General features: G+C 43.2%; 1 long non-coding RNA gene across 1 annotated transcript in view; it reads right to left on the bottom strand.

Annotated features, from left to right (window-relative positions):
- Positions 1–8,784: 8,784 nt before the first annotated feature.
- LOC142487038 (uncharacterized) overlaps positions 8,785–23,716 on the bottom strand; it is a 45,151-nt gene continuing 30,219 nt past the window's right edge. The window contains exon 3 of the long non-coding RNA XR_012799117.1: positions 8,785–9,184. This is a non-coding gene — a long non-coding RNA (uncharacterized LOC142487038). The remainder of the gene's footprint in view (positions 9,185–23,716) is intronic.

Raw genomic sequence — 23,716 nt, 5'->3', positions numbered from 1 at the left:
CAGGGGTCCCTGCAGTCCCATTCAGTTCAAACTGAATGGGACTTCAAGGACCCCCTGCTGTGTTAATCCGATGGGCCATTAAGAATGTAACAGAAATGTTGAGGCATTTACTGTGAGACTCCCTCAGAATCTTCCAGAAGGTAAGTGTTCTAATACTGTGGCTGCATATGTATCAAGTGAATTAATCAAATATCTTGGCTCCTACAGTATGTGCCTACTCACAGCGTGGCAGGTAGTTATGGGCACATCAAAACCTTTGGTAATCTGTTCTTTGGGGATCACGTTGTTGGTACCTCAATATATGAGAGAAAAAGGGACCATTGCGCAGATCGAAATTGTATACATTATATATTAAAAAAAATAAGAATTGCATGCACAATATGTGCAGTAATAAAAAGCATGTAACACAAAATAGTGTACGGTGCCGACATTCATGTCTGTGCAGTTCCTCCTTATTCGACGGAACTGTCCAAATAGGACATTGTCCATCCATCGTGGGAGATGACAACTTGATTGCAAAATGTAGTTATTTGTATCTATTTCTTTAAAGAAGTTCTTCGTTTTTAGCTTATTATCATCTACATTCTGTAAATTGTCAGATCTAAGAAGTCTAACTGTGTCCTACTGAGTTTAGATGTAACTGTTGTTATTTATGCTTCGGAGGAATTCCTCCAGACCTTCCACTTCTCCCCTCCAAATCAGCAGCACATCATCGATGTACCGCCGCCTCAGGACCAGATCTGCACAGAGCTTGCCGTCAGACCAGATGTTTCTGTCTTCCCACTCCCCCATAAAGAGGTTGGCACAACTCGGCACGAACCTTGTACCCATGATGGTGCCATACCTCTGAAGGAGAAATTCTCCTCCGAACCAAAAATAGTTGTGGTCCAAAATGAAACGGATACCATCTGCTATGAAATCCATTTGGATGTCAAGTAAATCATTAGTTTTATTCAATACGTGTCTAACTGCTGCACACCCCTGTCTGTGCTGTATGGAGGTTATAGCAACGTCATTGTTGCCATTATATAATTATCCTCTGTGACAGTGCTCATCTCCAATCAGGAAGCGGACCTGCAGGGCTGAGGTAGGGATGCAGAATAACCGACGAGAGCCCAGGGACAGAGTCCTGTTAGAGTATCCATAGTCAGTAAGCAGGCAGGAGGTAAGGGCTGGCAGCAGTGGTGCAAAGGGTCAGGGCAGGCAGAAAGCAGTGAGGTCGGGGTCACAGTTCGGGGTCAGCAACAAGGAAATCCAAACAGACAAAAGGGTAAAGCGTGACAGCGTAGACAACAGGAACTGCAAACATTAGAAACTTGCTCGGCGACTCCCACCAGGAAGTGAAGCCTTATATAGCAGACTGCCAGTAACCAAAATTGCCAAATTGAGCATAAAGGGCAGGCAACCTGGAAAACCCAAACTTGCAGCAAAACCCAGCACAGATCGAGCAGAATCCTTACATCCTCCCACTTAACTTGTTATAACACATTTAGGACTTCTGTTATATCTCTCAGATGAGATTTCTGTTCAGAGACGTATTTTGGAGAAAGAAGTCTATATCCTGAGACAAATTTGCAGTGAGTGAGTCAATCCCCGAGACAATTGGTCCGCCCGGGGGATTGACTGGAGAAACGGTGAGAAAATGCCAAAGAGCCCAGGAGAGCGACCGGCAGGACTGGGACTCAGTTCCGACACAACTGACAACAACCAAGGAAGCGGTGGCGGTGAGATAACCACATCCAGGGTTTGAAGGGAGCGATGATTCCACGACATGGTGGCTGTGAGATAACCACCTTACATTACGAGTTCAATCTGACGACAACCAAGGAAGCGGTGGCGGTGAGATAACCACGACCTTACACTATTTTGTGTTACATGCTTTTTATTACTGCACATATTATGAGTGCAATTCTTATTTTTAATATATAAAATGTATACAATTTTGATCTGTGTAATGGTCCCCTAGTCTCATATATTGAGGTACCAACAAGTCGATCCCAAAGAACAGATTACCAAAGGTTTTGATGTGCCCATAACAACCTGCCACACTGTGAGTAGACATCACATAGGAGCCAAGATATTTGATTAATTCACTTGATATCTACATCTGCACTTAGTTGTGTTTTTCTTTTGTGTTGAATTCTCCCATGCTCCCCCTGGATTTGAAGAAATCTCATAATGGAAGGGACATGTATCTGTAGCGCAGTTTCCCCCACCCTATGGGGGATATGACGGCTACTGTGTGTGTGTGGTGCATTACCTGTGACTCACAGGAGGCCTGAACCTCCGCTGCTGGGAGCCTGGGGTGTACCTGATCCATCTGGTGACAGCGCCTCCACCAGTGCGGGATCCTATTATGTTGGATAACCCTGTGAAAGGACCCAATGCAATAACACACACAATGATATAGATAACAGTATACTGCATGCATATTAAAAGGGAACATTAATATACTGTAACACCCACACCAAATAGGCCACGCCTGGCCGTAACCCCACAGTGTCTACCAACACAATGTCCACACTCAGATGGGATATCCCCCCAAAGTACTGAGGTGCCCCATGGCTCCCAACCACTCTGGTGTCCACAAGAGTCATCCCACCCAATGTGTACGACAGTGCTGCCCAGAACCCGTGTTAAAGTTGGTGCACTTGTAGGTGTAGGTGTTATAGATGCTGTGTACTCCAATACCCGGAAGCGCTGACTGAAGAAAAAGGGGCTGGCCTGTCCCACACCATCATCAGCGATGAGTCCGCCTCCACGTGAGGTGGTGTCCATCTGGAGGGTCCCACCATGAAGAGAGTCTCTTATCGGTGGGGTGATCTGATCCCAGACCATGGATTGCCAATTCGCTGCCGTGTGGCTGTGTCCCTCACGCTTGTAATACAGGGCAGTGTCCCTTAGGGCCGCCAACTGAAATCATGGTGCCCAGGACAAATGAAAGGAGCAGCGCCCACCCACCCCCCACCACACACACAGCGCACCTACCACATAAAAACTTTTTTCTTGTTAATAAAAAAACATTACAATGCAATCTGTTTATTTTAATATTTTCAACAAAAGACAAAGATACCCAATGCTACATCCAATGTGACAAAAGGCCTGGGGGGATTCAGTATGGGCCTGGGGGAGGCGGTAAATATGGACTTTGGGGGTTCAAATATGGGCCGGGGGGGGGGTAAATATGGGCCTGATGGGGTCAAATAATATGGGCCTGGGGGGGTATTAAATATGGGCCTGGGGGGTTAAATATGGGCCTGGGGGCTACATATACACACGTGTATGTATATATAAAACAATACATATTTAAAAAAACAATACATATAAAACCAACCCACCCAAATACATATAAAATAGACCCCAATGCATCTAAAAAAAGACCCCAATGCATTTAAAGACCCCACTAACCCAATACATCTACAAAAGACCCCAATACATCTAAAAAAGAGAACAATCCATTAAAAAAATAAAACAATACATATTAAAAAAAACCTCCCCAACCCATATAAAAAATATCCCAACCCATATAAAAATACCCCCAAGTCCCAATTCATAAAAAAAATACCCCCAAACCCTCAATACATATACAAATACCCCAACCCCCCCAATACATATAAAAATACCCCAAGCCCCCAATACATATAAAAATACCCCCAAGCCCCTCAATACATATACAAATTTCCCCAAGCCCCCAAATAGATATAAAAATATCCCCAAGCCCCTCAATACAAATAAAAATATCCACAAGCCCTCCAATAACTATACAAATTTCCCCTAAGCCCCCCAACACATTTAAAAATACATATTTACCTTGCATCAGGCAGGCCCGGTGTCAGCGAGGTCTGCAGGCTGGGGGGGGGGGGGCAGTCAGCCCTGCAAATTTCCCCCGACCTCTGGCCAGGACCTGCTGCCGGTCGCTGTATCCCACTGCCAGCGCGCGATGGGGCTCTCTGACATCAGAGCACGGCAAGCCGGAAGCTGGGCTAAGCTTACTTCTGGCACACTGACATCAGAGAGCCCCGTCGTGCTCTGGCAGTGGAATCTCAGTGGCCTGGGATTCAAAGAGGAATAAGCTTACAGGCAGCTGAGAGCTGGGGCCGGGCGCGAACGGCAGCAGGGCCTGGACAGAGGTTTGGAAACCTGAAGCTCCAGCCGGGACCCCCCAGCCAGGTGGCCCGGGACACCAGCCCCGGCAGACCCCCCCTGTTGGTGGCCCTTGTGTCCATATCTACTGGGATGGTCCCTGCAGCAGCCACAAGCTCAAAGGGGGAGTCGGGGCATAGCTGGGGCCTAAGGGGTCACAGACACCCTGCACACACCCTCCCCTCTTCTTGTCCCAGCTCCGACTGACGTGCTCCACAGCGCGCAAAATGTATCCATCTCTGGTGCAGGGAATCAGGGAGCCCTATTGGCTCTACTGTGGCATGTGATTGCACCTATCAGTGGCTTCTGGGGGTTGTAGTCCCTGCGGAACACATCTCTCTAATGGGCGCCGCTTGCGTTGTGGTACTGTGCATGTTCAAACCTCCACAAGAGGTAATAGGTATCACCGCGGAGCTCCGGCGATCCGGTCACCCCTTTGACCACCGGCAGCTTCTCCCACTTTTCTGGGTGTCCGCACACCCCACCGCTGGTTCACGCTCGCTCCGCAGCCGGCCGTAGCCTCCCTCGCAGCCCGCTATTTCCCCTGCACCTCCCACAGGAGGTGAGGGGCCATAAGGGGATGCCCAGAGGGGAGACCTGGCCACATATCGGGATCTATCAAATAAAGGGTCAATATTTATTTGTAACTATAGGTCTGCACTGCACTGGATACCAGTAGATGTGTTCTTTTGTGAACATGTAACACCACTAAGGACACACCCTTTATGTAACACTCCTAAGGACAAACATAGTATATTGATGGAAAGGCTCTTCCGGGAAATGGCTATGAGGCACGGAAAGGACTGAGACCATAGCACATTAAGAATGATATCACAAGAGATGAGTGGCTAGAGATATAGGCTGGGAGTTGAAGGAGAACGTGTTTTGAGGAGCCTGACGATAGGTATAGAGCGGTAGCAGAGCCTTCCCAGCTTGACAGAGCAGCACGTACCGGAGGTAGCTGGTACGATCCCAGAGAGTACATAATCTATGTTAACAGAACCCGCATGTCCAAGGGATCCCAAAGTGAAAATAAATGTTCCTTAAATTCACTGTTTGCTCGTCATTGAATATAAGTGTAAAATTATTTATTTTCTTTCAAATGAAGGGACACATTCATTCTTGTATAGTTAGCAGTTCCTTTATCTTTCTTAGGCAATATAAGCTTATAAGCTTCATACAGTACAGAAGGCTTTTGGATGAAGAATCTTTAACTTGGTGATGTTAATGATTCTTAATATACATTTCCAACACTGCCTTCTTATAACCTTTTTCTTGGAACTAGCTATACATGGCAGTTACTCCTCTTTCTCATGATCAATTCAATATAGAAGGGTAATGGGTGCTCCAACAGTCCTGGAATATAATCTTGTATCCATGAATAATAGATACAGATGTGGCTCAACTATGGAGTTGGTAAACTACTAGGTGAGTGAATCAAGTCACTGAGACATAAATCTCCTGAAGGCAACAGAAAAAATGACTCACTTCGCTGCACCTCATTGGAGATAACTGTATAATAATGTCCACAACTCACCAAATATTGTAGTAATGATGACGACCCATAAATTGAAGATAAGTCTTTCAAAAAGTCTTACCCACTCCTAGAGCCCACTGGATTCTTGGGGGCGTGTCCAGCCGCTGATTCAGTTCCAACGAGAGCAAAAAAAATGCAAATAAATGCACAAAGCAGCGCACTGCCCAGGGACACAGGTGTAAAAAAATAGAAAAAAAATATGTTTATTGTCTATCATACATGACAAACAAGGAGGTGTGTATATATACTCCTTGATAAAGCACTGTGTTGTGTGAAACGCTTTGGAGGGTTCACACCTCCTTGTTTGTCATGTGTGATAGACAATAAACATTTATTTTTTATTTTTATACACCTGTGTCCCTGGGCAGTGCAATGCTTTGTGCATTTTTTTGCTCTTTCTCATGATCAACCAGAAAACATATTTTCTTCCTCAGCTGTTATCTTTTAGACTTTCATGGTGTGCAATGTTTCCTATATCTCACAGACATCCTTATAAGATGTCTACTCTACCTATCAATCTCTGTTCTGACAAACCTCCCTTATTTCAGACTGTTTTAACTGTTGTCTAATCTATAGGATTAACGATGTTCCTATTCTCTAAAATCGATATTTATTATCCTACCAATGTTCCTACTTTCTAAAATATGCTCGTCATACAGATTTAACTGTCTTAACTCTTGTAACATTCCAAACTCACGAGTTTCAGCAACACTCAGAAATTCTACAGTAATTGTAATGACCCACATTTTTATACATTATAGATAAAATAGAAGTTAGACAATATGGATTCCTAAATCACATGAGACCTTTCTACAAAGCCCCCTTAGTGCATAAAAGCACTATTAACGGAGTCAACGGCAAGATTCTGCCCTTTGATGTGTTTAGTAAGACAGCCATTGTGTTTGCTACGAATCTCCCCCCAAAAAAGGAATGCCTCTGCTTTGCAAGAAAAAATTATTTGTGTATCTCACTATATGAAAAGAAAAGATGAGAAAAATGCAAAATATAATTAAAAAAAATAAATTCTCAGACTAGTTGCATACAATTTTACATTCTGCAAGGCCTTTTGAACATACAGTGAAAAATGAATGTCCTAAATAAATATTGCGGTACAAGTGCCTTGTACAGTATTTAGTGAATTGGTCCCTAATTCTGTAAATTATGCCATTTTGTTTACAAAAGGTTTGCTCCATATTTTAAGATCTGGCGCTGAGCAAAAGAGGTTTAATCCACGTTAGACGTGGGGGATTCAATTGAAGCATCCCTACTCCATTATACTGAAAAAAACTGTGATACACCTTATTATATTATTGCTCCAAGAAACTCCTCCACTATCTGTACCAAAACCACTTCCAAAATCGCTATCTGAAACAAATGGAGCAAAAATGGTGCAAAGCGCCCTTAAATAGTGATGCAAAAGTGACACACTGTAAAAACATTTGCAGTTTGCATCATTTATGGAGCAGTGCTCCAAATTTTGTTTAGTTGTGATGCTTGATACATAACCCCCGGTAGGTGTAGAGAAACTGCACTAATATATTGTTTGTATAAATGTAAGTTCTGCTGTATGTATATACTTATACAGTACTTACTTACTTACTAAGTACTTATACTTCCATCATATGCTCATAAAGTAAAAACCAACACCATGGCAAAACAGCAAGTGAAATCTATTCCATATAATTGAAAACAAAGCCTACTGTAATGGATAAGTATGTAAAACAATTGAATCGTTTATTTGACCATACTTAGCCATCTATTGAAAACTTCTCTATGCGTCACACCCTACAGATTTTCACTACTTAAGACAGCATTAGTTCACCTCTTTAACCTTAATTCATTGCACTATTTTTCAGTTTAATGAGGACATTGATTTTGACTGCATTAGGTAACTTAATTTGCAGTAACTGGTCGGTCTCACATTTTAGTGGCATATTTAAAGAGAACATCTGTATTAATATTTAAGGTCTAAGACAATAAAGGGAAGGGTGGAAATTATATTTACTATTGATTGTGAAAGCACCAAATAAAGGGATGCTTCATTTAAATAAATCAGGAGAACTGAAAGTACCTATTGAAGAGAAGTTGAATAACAGAAAAGAAGTTTTTTTTATACATATTCTCTTTGTATATGTTTGTTTAGAGAGCTAGTCTTATTGCTATGTATCACTTGTATGTGTAAATTGTATAAAGTCGTATGGTAGTTAGAGAGATGTTGTCTAATTATAAAACACATGTGGTGATTAACAAGATCTCTTATCGATTAGCTTGTGGGGGTATTTAAACGTTACCAACTTTCCCAGAATCCATTCCCTGAAGCAATCAGTTGATCTAAAGAAACACGTAGGGCTGTTAGTGTTGTTTGCTGTGAAGAGTTGCTGCGAGCGGTGGCTACACAGTGTATACCGGACGAGTAGAAAATATCCTGCCCCCATTAAGACGTGACCTGCCCGGAACCAAGACTGACTCTGAATGATTTCTCGGAGGACTTCTAAGGAGGTGACACACTGGAAAGGTGCCGGGGGAAGCAGGTTCCTGTGAGAGACAGTGCTAAAGTCGGAGCAGAGTTACATCAACACGTTGGGGCATGAGATTATCTATAAAATGCTCGTATGCAACATATGTTTGTAAGTTTTGAATCGTGATCATCGCATTTATTAAATATTTTTATCATTTTTAATGCACTAGGATCGGGCACTTTTTTTCCCATTTATATATATATATAGATAATTGCAACAACCAGCACTCACATGTCACAAGGTATCCAGATGCTAGTCCCATAAAAAATCAAATAGATGAGATATTACCAGATGGAGGTCCAGCAACAAAGAGACAGCACACCAGGGGTATATTCAAAGTAGTATGTATTGTAGAAACATACAGGCACCTCAGCCAACGTTTCGGTCTGCAGAGAGAGACCTTCCTCAGGGCTGTGCTGGACCTCCATCTGGTAATATTATTTCATCTATATATATATATATATATATATTGTTAGGTCCGGAAATAATTGGACACTGACACAATTTTCATAATTTTGGCTCTGTACGCCACCACAATGGATTTGAAATTAAACAACCGAGATGCAATAGAAGTGTAGACTTTCAGCTTTAATTCAAGGGGTTGAACAAAAATATCGTATGAAACGTTTATGAATTGCAACCATTTTCATACACAGTCCCCTTATTTCCGGGGCTCAAATGTAATTGGACAAATTAACACAATCATAAATAAATTTTTCATTTTTAATACTTTGTCGAGAATTCTTTGCAGGCATTGACTGCTTAAAGTCTGCAACGCATGGACAGCACCAAACGCTGGGTTTCCTCCTTTGTGATGCTTTGCCAGGCCTTTACTGCAGCTGTCTTCAGTTGTTGTTTGTTCATTGGTCTTTCTGCCTTAAGTTATGTCTTCAGCAAGTGAAATGCACGCTCGATCGGGTTGAGATCAGGTGATTGACTCGGCCTCTTGGGTTGCTTTCGCAGTATGTCTTGGGTCATTGTCCATCTGTAATGTACATATACAGTAGATAGATAGAGAGATAGAGAGACAGAGAGATAGAGAGATATTAAATATAATGAAAATTCTTAATTTATTTGTTTTTCTTCATATTAATATGTCATGTGCTACACATTTGTGCTACAGGTCTGTCATCCACCTTATCAAACTCTTGAACATCAGTCTTGAATGTGATAAAATTCATAAGGCAGTTAGTTAGTGCAGCTGTATCAGCTGATTTTTTTATTTTCTACATGAACAACTGCATCATTAGCAAACCAGTCTTACCAAAGGGTGTGGCTTACTTTATCTCAGAAACCACAACAGATGGGGTTAATTTCAGATCCTGTTTCCAATAATTACAAATATGCATACAGTTGGATCTTGTTAAAAATGGTCACATATTCTACTCGTCAGCACATACACTGGCGACACACTTTATTCGAGCTCGGCTAGTCCCACGAATTCGGGTATACCCGGGTGTATTGAGGTTTGTGACTGTTTTCTGCCCGAGTGCATTGGGTTATTTTCCAGGCAGGGATTGAAGCATTTTATTCCCGCTGGCTGCAATACTGCACAGTATATATATATATACTGCATAACAATTCATGAATTTATGCCATCTGGTAGACACGCGAAGCATTGCAGCCTATTAAATCCTAATCATTATCATTTAACAGATCAGCCGCCCGTCAGCCAGGCATGAACCCAGGCTGGGAAGGCAAACACAACGGGGCTTGTCAGAGGTGAGGAGCGGCGCATTCCAGGTATCTGCCAGGTACATACTGGGTATTTGCTCGAATAAAGTGTGTCGGTGCAGTATTGCAAACTTTATTGCAAGCTTTCTACTCCCCTGTTGACCTTTTCACACTTCACAAATCTACATTTGGAGAATGTTTCCACATTTATTATTTCAGTTTTTGAGTTATCTTTACCCAGGAGAAAAGATATCCTGATGTAGCCATGCCACCTTTGGCTACTAACCTGCCCTACTCCTGGCAGTAAGTCCTGCTAGAATCAGGCTGCCAGTAGTCACTCACTGGAGCTGCACTTGAGTGCCAGTGGGAGGTGTGACATCGGGCCTGAGCCTGTCCAATCATGAAACAGGTCAGGTTTTCAGGATATCCACGCTTCAGCACATGTGGCTCAATCAGAGGCTCAGTCGAAGACTGAATGAGCCACCTGTGCTGAAGCAGTGACTGAGCAGTGACTGAGTCAGCTATGCTGAAGCAGGGACAGATTGAGCAACCTGTGCTGAAGGAGGGATATCCTGAAAACCTGACCTGTTGGGGGGCTTGAAGATTGGTGCTGCGCACCCCTGTAGTACGTAATGGTGAAATACTCTGATAGTCATGACAAAAATAACCCCTGACCTAATACTTGGGCACAACAAAGATCCTACTAAGGGACTGATTTCATATTTGCTGAAGCGGCTGCTTCGGAGTTTATAGCATTTGCACCTAAATGTTCTTGTCACATATTCTTTAAATCATTGTCAGTGTAATATAAAGGAAATCAATAAGATGTGTACTTGCAATCAACTCATTTGAACGTTGTAAAGCTGTCTTAGGAAACAGAAAATGTCCTGATTCATTCCCCATGATATCAATAACTCATTACTCAAAGGCCCTTATTCAATATGCTGCAAAGCTACTTCTCGTGCTGGAGAAGAATAACTTTAGGGGGTTGGTGGGGGGGTGGGGGGGTGGGGGGGGAACGTTTCTCCAGTACCGGGTAGCGGTTTCATAACAAATTGAATAGGGTCAAATAGAGAAGCAGGCAAGTAAACTTGTAGCTACTGTACTACTTCCTCATCTTGCACCATGAGAGCAATATTTATACCCCAAAGTGGTTGCCTCAAAATGGAATCAAACCAGCAGAATCTCAGCACATTGAAGCACTGCTGAATAGATGCAATATATACTTCCAGATACAGTACATTGGAGAAAAAACTAATCTCTGCAGTTGCCTCTGTGGCAGATTTAGGGAAGAGTAGAAAGTCTCAAACTTGATCCAAATTGCAACCAACTGAAACATTTTGGATATAGAACAGGTTTTGGAAGTGTTGTCTCAGATCTCAAGGGATCCCTGCAATCTTTAACAGTGTCACCTTCCCCAGAGTCGCAAACACTATGTAGTGTATCTACACTGGGGGTTACTCTTCCAATCTTCTATCCACTATCATTAAACAAGCTAGAATAGTAGTTACTTGCTAGGCAATGGGCACTAATGTGTCACTTATTTTGAAAATAGAGTTCACAGTTTTCATGTTCACTCAGTGGCAGATATGTTGAAATTACAGTAAAAGTGGTTGACTCAACTATGCTGTCTTGAATCAATATTTATGAAGGTCAATAATAGCATGTTTATGTGATGTAAATAAATATTTGAAGCAACCACACATTTATGCTTCCCACGAACCGCCAAAGAACAAAATTTACACAGATCAGTGCGCAAGCTATTACCTGCTTTGCACCTATCTGTTGTAATTCAACCAAAGAGGTTAACAAATAATAAACAGGCTCAAATTAAACACAACATTGATGTTTCTCCCAGTTTGAAATGCTTTGTTGGGTATCTATTATTTCTTTTGAGGAACTGTTACATATATGCAGTATGGAGAAGAGTATCTTCCTAACAACCTGCAGGAACACACAGTGGAGCTGAACTATTGAGTTACATCTTTGCTATCGGTATATCATACAGTACAGTATGTAATGGAAACATGAGCATTACATTATAAAGCTCCAACATGAAACAGCTGAGATTTTAGCGATACCTCACACGGCTGCAAATTCAATACAAGACAAACAAAGAAAACACTAATCCAAAATTACAAATATTTAGAAAAGCTCCTTTTATGTATTCTTTCTGGTTTTCTAAAGCTATGCTCAGCAAAGAATGGCTGCGGTAATTGCGTGTAGGAGTCTATTATGCCGTCAGAAAGATATTGCCTAATTTTGTTGCTGTAACAAAATGATTAATCTTGTGGTTCAGGTATGCTGCCACAATAGAAAGTAAAGACTATTAGTAGCGTTACCCTACTATACTAAATAATCTACTAAGTGTATAAAATAACACTGTGAATGGATAGTAATATTTAAGTGATACACATAAAACATTAGTGATCAATATAAATGTGTCCAAAAAGAATATTGTAAATACAGCAATAAAGTGAATAAATAATAATATGAACAAAGATAAGGTAAAAAAACAAATGTGATGTACAAACTTTCAAGATAGAACTCATCCCAAGTGCCATCTCTCCATCTAATAGTGTGCACGGTGACAAGTGAGTTCCCATTGTTGGTACACATGTGCAGGCTGCACGGCCAGATGCCGTGAGAGAGCGAGGATGTCAGACACAGCTGGAAGGAGAACACTGACCAGGACTGAAATTGGGAGTGGGTCGTGTCTGCAGCTCGACCTGGAACCCATTCCCGTGATCTGTTCACCAAAGCTGGGCTTGAGAATCCAGATACTTACCTGTGACAGTCACTATCTCTGTATGCTGGAGTAGTGCAGTATATGTGCTTTCCAACATACAGGCAGTTAAATTACTCTTGGAGAGGCTAGCTGCAGTGCAGCCAATTAAGACAGTACACCTAAATGAACAGGAGGTCTAAAAGGCAGGAAGCTGCCACAAAGAGGGAGATTGTTTTTCCCCAGAGAGAGGGTAAGACTGTTCCCCAACCAGGGGACACTGATTAGTCTGATTTCCCAGGCCTGCAGGAAGCAGGGCGGCTGGGACTAGCTGGGACTAGCTGGGACTCACACTCAGGCAGAGGATTGCCACATGGTCCACAAGCTGCTGGACAGAGCAGAGATACAGGAACCGGCATTCCTATCCTGCTGAGGGAACTACATGGAGACCCTGGGAGGGATTCCCCAGCAACCTATCAGATAAGGACTTTTTATTTTTCAGTTGACGTTTACATAGTATTGTATGTTTTGGGGCTGGTAACTAGCTTAGCTGGTCAGCCAAGTAGAAAGGGCCAGAGTGGTTAGTAAGTCTCCTAAGGGGAGTAAGGTTTTTTTATGGTTTGGTTTTTTCATAAAGGAATAGTGTGCCTATTGCTTAGTTGTTATTGTACAGAATAAACCACTGCAGTTACAGTACAGCCTAAGCCACTGTTTGGTGTCTTACTGACCCTGCTGCGAGGCTGCCCTGCCACATACCACACAGCCTAAATGAACTGGAAGAGTGTGAGTGAGACCATTGATTGCATGCAATACACTATTGAGCAATTAACATAATGCACTATTGGTCTTCCTCTCTCTTCTCATCCCATTTTTTGTTGTCCCTCATTGTTATTCATGTGTTTGTAATGTGTGTTTGTTGGCCTGTATTGTTTGTCAGCCCATTCATGGCTACATTGAGTAGCGCACTAATATTGGAACTTTTTGAACTTTGTGCTACCCCCAATGCTTTTCCCCTTCAATACCCTTTTGCTTTTTATTGTTTGTATTTTGGGAGAAGAAAAAATTGGTGTGTGTACATATTTTATTGCAGTGTATTTTATTAAATGAAAAAAATGTATAAAAAGATTGTTAAAAAATATTTGTGACAATAATTGCTGGGATGCCACTGTGATTGTTGTGGGGTTGAAAGGTACTTTTGTCAAAATTATATTGTTACGAAACAACTAACCAAAATAGTTGTGCCTATTACAATTATTGTGGACAAATATATGAGGAACACCTTGTGTGTAGAACCTAAGGTATGTAAGACAGATTTCCTGTTGCTGTTGTTTTTTTAATATAAACATTGCATTTGTTTACCAATCCCCTGAATGTTGCTCATTGAAGAGATTTTTGTTTCAGTGATAAATGTAGGATTTTTTTATTTTGCTCTTTTTTGTATTTGTGTTAGCCAGTAGCATAAATCCAATAAATAGCGTAAAAATTGCATCGTATGTACTGTGTGTATGTATATTTCTACTTATATGCGCTAACAATGTACAGTGTACAGTGCTTTGCAAAAGAAACAAAACACAATACAGGGAATTATAATACAAGTAGCTATACCTGGCGTAACATGCTGATCTAGCAAATCTTAAAGGTTATTAATTAAGCATTACTCTTTGTTTTCACCCCTTCCTGTCTCTTGTCCCCTCTTCCCGACCTTACTCTCTCCTCCATCATGCCCTGCTCCTCTTTGCACTCTCTCCTCCCCTCTCTTTGCACTCCCTGCCTTTCTATCTGCTCCTCTCTGTGCACACTACACTCCCTTCTCTCATCTGACTCCTCTCTTTGCTGCCTCTATTTTTCCTCCTCCTACTCACCTTTCTGTCTCCCCTCCCCTCTCTTTGCACATGTGCATACTGCTCTCCATTCCCTGCTCCGCATCATCCCTCTATCTCCTCATCTCTTTGCTGTTTCTCCTCTCCTCATTGCTGTCTCTCTTCCCCTCCTGCTTTCTCTCTCTGTCTCCTCCTTTCCTTCCTGTCTCCTCTCCCCTCCTTGCCGTCTCTCTCTCTGTCTCTCTCTCCGCTTCCCCCCTCCTTGAGGAGGCATTTCGATTGTCGCAGATATCCTTAGTCATATAGATAGTGTAGCCCTGGTAAGATTATGGGCTATATTTCTATCCTCCTCCTATGCAGTAATCCCTGTTAAAGGCAGGTTTGCCAGGAGTTATCATGGGTTTTCCCCACGCACGTCAAGCACTTGCCCTGAAATGGTGAAGGTAGGTCACCTGACCCTGTGTCCAATCAAGAGACACAGGCGCGGTGCCTGCTGAAATCATAAAGAGCAGTGCGCTTCCTATTTAGAGAAGTCTAGTGTTAGTCTGGAGAGTCTAGTGAGTAGTGAGTGAGTTAGGATCCAGATGAGTAGGGCTGATAGATAGGTGGACCAAGTACCTCTCATCCTGCTTAGGGGGTGCCCCTGAGGCCCAGAGTGCAGGCAGGGACATCCTGAAGGAGTATAGCTGGCTGGCTGTATACTGTCTGTACCTGATTGTATGCTGTGGAGAAAAGCCAATAAAGAGTTGCTGCTAATTGAAAGAGAACAGGCACCTATACCAGCAGGGACAGGCAAATCAGCGGGCACCACGATGCAGGAAGAAAGTTTCTGAGGCTGGACTGTGCTGCATACAAAAACCTTTATTGAAAAATGGTTAAAAAGAGGAGGGGAGACATACCCCTGCACCTCTAACGCGTTTCACCCAGCAATTGGGCTTTTTCAAAGAGTAACATACCCGTGTCTATTGAGCTCTGATATACCGGATGTAAACCGGACGTGACGTCACCCAGCCAATGGACTGCCAGTATGCTGCGAACAGCATGATGGGAAACTGAGTCCCTGGCTGGAAGGTGCTCGCGCGGCATACAGAGGCATCAGTGACATGCGCAGTAGAACTACAAAAGATTAAAAACAAAGTAAATTCATCTTGCGATCCACATATAGCTATGCAAACAGTAGATATTAATTAATTTAATCTATGTCTTGAACAACAGATGACATATATATGTATATAGTAGTATATAGGGAAGATTATTTGATTAACTATATTTGTAACGGTGGATAGCTGTGGATGGCAAAAAAAATTAAAATTAAAAACAAGTACTAGCAAGGGGTAGTAATTATTTCCAATAACATGAAGCTTGATGTTCAAATACAGTCATAAACATATAGTCAGTACATTTATATGGGAAGTTCAATTAATTCCTAATCAATATAAATAGAAAATGTTAATATTACTAACACCAACACAATTTATAATGGAAATTGAAACATGAACGGCAACAGTAGTTATACAATACTCGATGCTTGAAAAAATGATTAATATTAATAATGATATTTACATCAACACCAAATGTGAATACAGGCATACCCCGCTTTAAGGACACTCACTTTAAGTACACTCGCGAGTAAGTATTTGTCGCCCAATAGGCAAACGGCAGTTCACGCATGCGCCTGTCAGCACATCCTGAACAGCAATACCGCTCCCTACCTGTACCGAAGCTGTGCGCAAGCGGGGAGACTATAGAGCCTGTTACAAATGCGTTATTTACATCAGTTATGCACGTATATGATGATTGCAGTACAGTACATGCATAAATAAGTGGAAAAAAGGTAGTGCATTTTCGCTTTACATACATGCTCCGGTCCCATTGCGTACGTTAATGTGGGGTATGCCTGTATTGGAGACCTGAATGGATAATGTGTTCTCCAAAGGTGGGGAAAGTGAGGGGGGGGGGGGAAGGGAAGGGGAAGGGGATGAATGAGGAGGGGGGGGGAAGAGAGAGGGGGGATGGGGGGGAAAATGAAAGAGGAAGAGAGGGGGGGTGAGGGGGAGGGGGGAGAGGGGGGAGGGGAGAAGGAGAAAAGGGAAGGGTGTGTGTAAGGAAAATGTGGTAGAAGGATTGGAACACAACTTGTTTATATGATCCAGATTGTGTGTTTAATAATGTGTACATTATTGTCATATGACAATTAGATTGGATCATATAGTGAACATGTTATGCTAATAAAATAAATAGTCATAATTCTTAAGTCATTAAACTGAGTCCAAGGTATTTTTAGCACATCAAGGGAGAGACATATATATACTGGAACTAGAAGGTAATTGAAAGAGACCTTGTGTGGAGACTGGAATCTCTCATCCCTGGAAGTGGATTTCTGCGGTAGAGATTCCACCCTGTATTCCTGGGGCCTACTACAGATGGAGGCTCTGCACCATTAGAAGGAGAACGAAGGCATCCATCCCAGAAACCTATCCTGTTGTCCCCCATGTCATCGCGGGAGACTCAGGCCCTCCTGTTCCCAGCAGGTATGCACCACACTCAGACATGTAGCCAGACCTTGAGACACCCTAGCATACACGATATGAGATTGGGTGGAGGTACATGGGCTAAAATTGGAGGTGCTGCTGAGATAATCAGGACAGGTTTTAAGCGAAGCAGAGCTGAAAGTAACATGTACACTTTCAGAGCAAGTGCTGCAGAAAGATGGGCATTTTTGGAGACTAGGGGTAGTCAGGAGGGACTGTTCTCTCGCACAGTACACCCTAGGTGCCCTAAGAGGGTGATGTAAATTTGGGTACAATTGGCTATAGCTGTCCTTGTCACCTTGAGGCAGATAGTGTAGGATTCCTGTGGGGGTAGCCTGGTTAACTTGGGACAGGAACTTCAGCATAGGATCTGCATTATGAGTGGCCAAAAGTAGGTTGACGGCAAGTACTGCTGGAAGTCCCACTAGCCAGTACCCAGGAAACACACCACAGAGCGCTTGTAATGAACTGTCAGCAAGTGCTGTATACAAGGAGAGATTTCTGCCTAGCCTGGGGTATGCCATGCGTTTTATTCACTGGTTAGAGCACTATTGAGAGTAGTAAGTGTACAGGAACGAGTTGCACTTCAGACACAGTGTAGCGCTATAGTGGGCTTAGAGGGCTCACTAAAGATGCGGCGATATGTACATGTGCTCTGCGGGGCATGGAGGAGGTTAAAATGGCGACTGCGGCACCATTCACTGCAACGCGTGTTGCAGCCGATCCAAAATAGCAACTCCCGCAAAGCCTAGATCGCGCACGTGCTGCGTGCAAGCAGGCTGTGTGAGAGATATGGAGAGAAATGTGCAAGGGATTGGCGCCAAAACCAGAACCCCAGCTAAAAGAAGGGAGCGGCGCGAAAGCTGTAGCCGCGCCCACCTGTGCAGTGACTGGCCAAAGAACAAGCCCACCTCACCCAAAGAGAAAGAGTGCCCCACTTCTACCATCCACCAGAGGGAGGGGGCACGCCGAGAACCAATCACAACTGTTCTCCCAAGCAGAAGGAGGGACAGGAAGTGAGACTGAGGAACCTCACTCTTGCTTGACTGGCGACAGAGAAGGAGCTACTTGTCGAACAAGCAAGCTGATTGAATCAACCCCTGCGCAAAAGATGACTGACTTAAGCATGAATACTTATCAGCTTCCAGGAGGCTTCCTGGTTGTGGAGGTTGATGGCCGTGAGTATCTACGGTGCCTGTGCATCCAATGCAGGTTACCGGGACCGGCCCCAAGTACTACAGCACGGTGCCAACAGTGTGGCATTTTCTACCTCTGGCCTACCGAGCCATACCCTACTATTGTGAACCCACGAGAGGCCTCTCCAGCGACGCTGATCGAAGTGGAGGAGGCAGATGCGAAGGCTGCCCTGGTCCCATATACCACCCTTGCGGTAGGGACCCAGGCCCAGCTACTAAGAAGTGCTCCGACTGAGAAAAGAGCAGCCGCAGTGGAGGTACCGGAGCAGGCCCGTTTCGTACCTGTACCCACTAGCGGTGCAGCAAAGACCAGATGTGGCTCTCCAGCAGAGGTGCCATTGCCGTCCTCATCGGACGATGTGAGAGACCTCCTGTGCAGTAAACCCTGTTAAGGGCAGGTTTGCCAGGAGTTATCATGGGTTTTCCCCACGTCAAGCACTTGCCCTGAAATGGTGAAGGTAGGTCACCTGACCCTGTGTCCAATCAAGAGACAAAGGGGCGGTGACTGCTGAAATCATAAAGAGAAATGTGCAAGGGATTGGCGCCAAAATTTATTTAGAGAAGTCTAGTGTTAGTCTGGAGAGTCTAGTGAGTCAGTTAGGATCCAGATGAGTAGGGCTGATAGGTGGACCAAGTACCTCTCACCCTGCTTAGGGGGTAAGGGAAGAGCTAGCTCCACTCTGAGTGCCCCTGAGGCCCAGAGTGGAGGCAGGGACATCCTGAAGGAGTATAGCTGGCTGGCTGTATACTGTCTGTACCTGATTGTATGCTTTGGAGAGAAGCCAATTGTCATGGGAGAGGGGGTTTGGCCCGGTATTAAAGGGGTTACATCCCATTTGGCCACCCCCTGCTCTCACTTGGGAAGCAAGGGGTTAACTGGACTGTGGTCCAATAATGTGTTTTTTTACCCTGCTTCAGTAACAAAAATGTATATTCCCCTGTAAATGTGTATTGTTCCCATTCCAGTGTTTGCACCAACACCTACACTGGGATTGATGCGGGAGGGAAAGGGTTAATGTTAATTCAGTGTTTAAAGCCCTTTGTTCCATTTTCCCGCCTTTTCAGGCTCCATATTGCAGCTCTCCATAGGTCACCATTGCAGCCCAATGCAACCTTATGGAGATTCCGGCGATTTGGGCCCGTTTCGGTAGAAGACCTGCAGGTGGCGCCCGAGAGGAGGAGCGGCGGTTCCCCATTGTAATTCAATGGAGCCATTCATTTCAATGGAGATTCCTCGACGCCGACCTCCAGGAACGGGTTGGCAGCCATCCAAACCGCAGACCGCAAGAGCGGAGACATTATCTGAAAGAGAGCTTTGATCACACTGAGTTCAAGTTTAAATACAATTGGCGTGGAAAACTTAGGTTCTAGGGCACCCAGAAATAAAATTCTTTTTGCCCCTAGACCCTAGGAATCCCCGCACTCGACCACCACGGGTCCAGGAATGAAGGACCCACGTAAAGGGTCGCACTTGCCACGAGGGTCGCACCATTGACTCTAATGGCGGAGCGGAGGTCCCATTGAATCGAATGGCAGCGCCAGGCCCATGCATTTCCTATGGCGGCGCCGGCCATATTAATTACAATGGGGAAAAGCCGCGTGGCGTTAAAACGGCTAAGTCCGAACGGGTAAAAAGTGAAAGTCCATGGGCCTCATGCAGTAAGCGTCGATTATGTGAAATCGGCAATCTTACCGATTAGTCATGTTATTGGCGTTTTTTCCTCTCCGTATGCAGTAAGTGCCGAATACATTCAAAATCAACCCGAAAACAAATCCGCCCACTCTCACGATGATTAGCCGATCACACACAGGTGTATCGGCGTGCGTGGCGCGGTGCTGATAGGTTGCCCAATCACAAATCTTGCTGAATCAGGCGAAACAAGCATGTTTTGGATTGCGCGCCATATTTAAAGGCAACGTGTACTGCTATTCATTCTCTGTGTTGTTGGGAGTGAGAGAGAGAGAGACGCACAGAGCTGGCTGTTTGAAGATTTGCATATTGACTGAGAGACTTGTTGTGTATTGGGTGAGCTTTGTCCATTGTTGTTTTGTTTACATCTTTGTCTTGTTTTATATGTGGAAGTGTTTCGTGTGATTGCCTGTACATTTGTTGTCTGTTTTTTGTGAGTGCTGGAAGTATGCCCGCAAAGCGTGGGAAGAGTGATGCTGGTGGGAGTGGGAGTGCTACTCGTGCGAGTACGCGTCGGAGTGAACGTACTGTTCAGGGGAGTGATGTTGCTGAGAGTGAGAGTGGTGTTGCAGGGAGTGGGAGTGCTGGTGCTGCGAGTGCTGTTGCTGGGAGTGGGAGTGCTGTTGCTGGGAGTGGGAGTGCTGTTGCTGGGAGTGGGAGTGCTGGTGCTGGGAGTGGGAGTGCTGTTGCTGGGAGTGGGAGTGCTGGTGCTGGGAGTGCTGGTGCTAGGAGTGTGAGTGCTGGTGCTAGGAGTGTGAGTGCTGGTGCTAGGAGTGTGAGTGCTGGTGCTAGGAGTGGGAGTGCTGGTGCTGGGAGTGCTGCTGGTGGCGCAGTTGCTGATGGGGTGGATGGTGGTGGCGTGCTTGCTGGTGGGCAGCTTTTGGAGGCTCTTCCATTGGAAGAAGGAGAGTCCAGTCAGCACCAGCCAAGCTCTGACCCTAAACCTGCTCGGAAGAAACGTGTGGAGAAGCCACGTAATCCTCGCTTCAATGACCAGGAAAATACAGCTCTTGTCACTGGCATTCTGGAGCACTATGACAGTATATATGGACATTTACTAGGTAAGTGTACATTTACATTTATTATTCAAATACATGTGATCCTAGGTCATCTGAGTTTTGTTCATATGCAAATATGGCTTCACAATATCTTTCTATGTTAATTAGTCTGGAAACACAGCTTTTTAGCATGCCTTACAAGGACAACTAAACACAGGCGGTCAATTTGCCATAACTGCATACAATATGAATGCAACCTTGCTTACATGTATAGGTTTAGTAGTGAATGCTCATGTGCTTCACATATTACACATAAAACAGCATGTTTGCTATCTCTTGGAACAGCTAGCAGTGTAGGAAACTGGTGCTTATATTATTATTAATTTACCTCATATATTTGATATGTTTTTCAAGGGCGGACAAGTTCAGCAAGCAGAAAAGAAATGTGGGACACAATAGTCATTGGTGTCAATGCGTGTGGGAATCATGTGAGGGACAAGCGGAATTGTCACAAGAGATTTGATGATATTAGGTCCAAATTGAAAAAGAAAATACAACACCAACGCGTGCATGCTACTGGCACTGGAGGTGGGCCCACACCACAACGTCTCATATTAAGTCCATTGGAGGAGCTGCTTCGGGCAAAATTACTTCCCGTCGTCGTGGAAGGCTTACCTGGTGACCGTGATATAGGAATTTACCCCTCACAATTTCCACCAGGTGAGAAATATTACTGTACTAGGCGTGTCGTTGCTTACAGTTATTTTGCATAGTTACACTGCTTTTTATACTGTCTTCACAATATAAGCATACCTGCATCTATATATGTATATGTCTGATTCTGTATATATATATATCTAAATAGACATATATGTTGTAGTCCTACTAAAAGCAGTAACTAATATAGCACGTGCCATTGCGTGCTCATTTACATGTGAATTCCCAAAATGCATTGCTGCAGTGGAAGCAATTGATGGTGGGCGAAGATGGGGAACAACAGGGTAGTACACATGTGTAACACATGTTAATGAGAAATTATTACTAGCTACAGGTACAGAACAGAAATATGTAGAATATTATTGTGTATTTATTTATTTTACTCCGACAAACATGACATTACTGCCTATTTTAAGCATGCATCAAATATATTGCATGCAACGGCCTACAAACATCACTTGCACTAACACATCTATAGTTGTTTATGAAAAGGTCCATTTTTGCTTTAAGTCATATACAGACAGCATAATGAGGCACACGTATCATATTTTATGTCATTGTTTTCATAACTTCAAAACTGCACACGACTATTTAGCTCATCTACCATTGTGTTAAAGCAGCTGCAATTAATATCTCATCACAGCATACACTTCAACAGAGGGGGTGGGGTTCAGCACACACACTAATTACAGCCTCATTTTAGGGGCAACTTAGTTCACACCATTTTCACCTGTTTCAAGTAATTGAAAGGTGTGGCTCATTAGGCTTTTTGGGGAAGGGAATACCGTTCTTACAACCTGACTAGCACAACTGAAGTTAATCACACTCATTTGAAAGCTTCACTTTAGCTACTAAATGCCCCAACAACTCATTACTTATCAAACCGTACGTCACACATTAGTTCACTCATATCTATAGTTGAACTACTATCAACGACACATTATCACACACTGCATGTGTTGTCTTGTTTAGTCACAGCCACATTCATGTGTGCCACATCTTATATTAATGTACCACACATATCCTCTACCAAAAGCAACACTTTTTGCAATATGACCACCTTCATGATAACCATTGTGAATGGTCATCTCATGATAGTTATGTACATTATGATACTGATATCACTACACAACATATGATTTTTATGTACAAATTTAATGTATTTTTCCTCACGCATTACTGCAGAACCATAGTATGTTGTATGTTAGGGAACTCAAAACTTCTAAGTACACAGGCATGTACATTGTTATTACAACTATTTATGTTCACTTTCACACACACATTTTGGGTTAAGGAAATGATGCTGTTAGGTACTCATAAATACAGAACATACAATAACTGTTTGTTCAATATTTACACATGTAAATGTAAAACTTATGTTATTGTTATATATAGTTGCCCCTGAAGGACATGTGTCACCTGAGACTGAACAAGTGTCTTCACCTGGGTCAGCCAGCTCAACACACCTAGAAGGTGAGTGTATCAGTTGGTGGCCATATAATATGTGCTCTTCTATATGTTATGTTGTCATGTTCATTATTTGTTTTGCACATCTTCTTTAAATAGGATTACTTAGTGTCAGTGAAAATGAAGTGTAAGGCAACTTGTATTGTGTTAGTGATGTTAACTATCATGTAGGAGTTGTGAGTTTACAGCAAGTTTTCATTCACTCATATTTCATTCTGAGTCCAAACATTATTCTTAAGTCAAGGTAGTTTTTAATGTGAGGTTATAAAACGTATGGAAACATGTTAGTTGTTACTTATGACACAGTACAATTACATAGTAACACAGCAGAGATTAACATGACATTTAATAATTTGTACATTTATTTGTAGAACATGATGAAGAGGATTATGATGATGATGATGATGACGCCACCGCCATACACACACAAATAGAAGCAAGTGACCATGAAGACGTTCCAATTGAAACTGTTTTACCGGCAAATCGTCCAGCAAATACGACATACGATGCAATTGTAGCTTCTGAGGGAAAAATTGTGGAAGCAGAAAATCGTCGCCATTCTGACTTCATGACAGTGCTGGAAAGGATGATTGCACTGCAGGAAGAAACAGTTTCACAATTGGCACATCTCCACAGAGTCTTCATTGAAGTGCCGAAACAGTTGCAAAAAATCAACACCTCATTCGAAGCATTAGTTGT

This window comes from Ascaphus truei, chromosome 2, assembly GCF_040206685.1.
Source record: "Ascaphus truei isolate aAscTru1 chromosome 2, aAscTru1.hap1, whole genome shotgun sequence".
Lineage (NCBI taxonomy): Eukaryota > Metazoa > Chordata > Amphibia > Anura > Ascaphidae > Ascaphus > Ascaphus truei.
The sequence above is the reverse complement of the archived record's forward strand: the minus strand, read 5'-3'. Positions and strand labels throughout refer to the sequence as shown.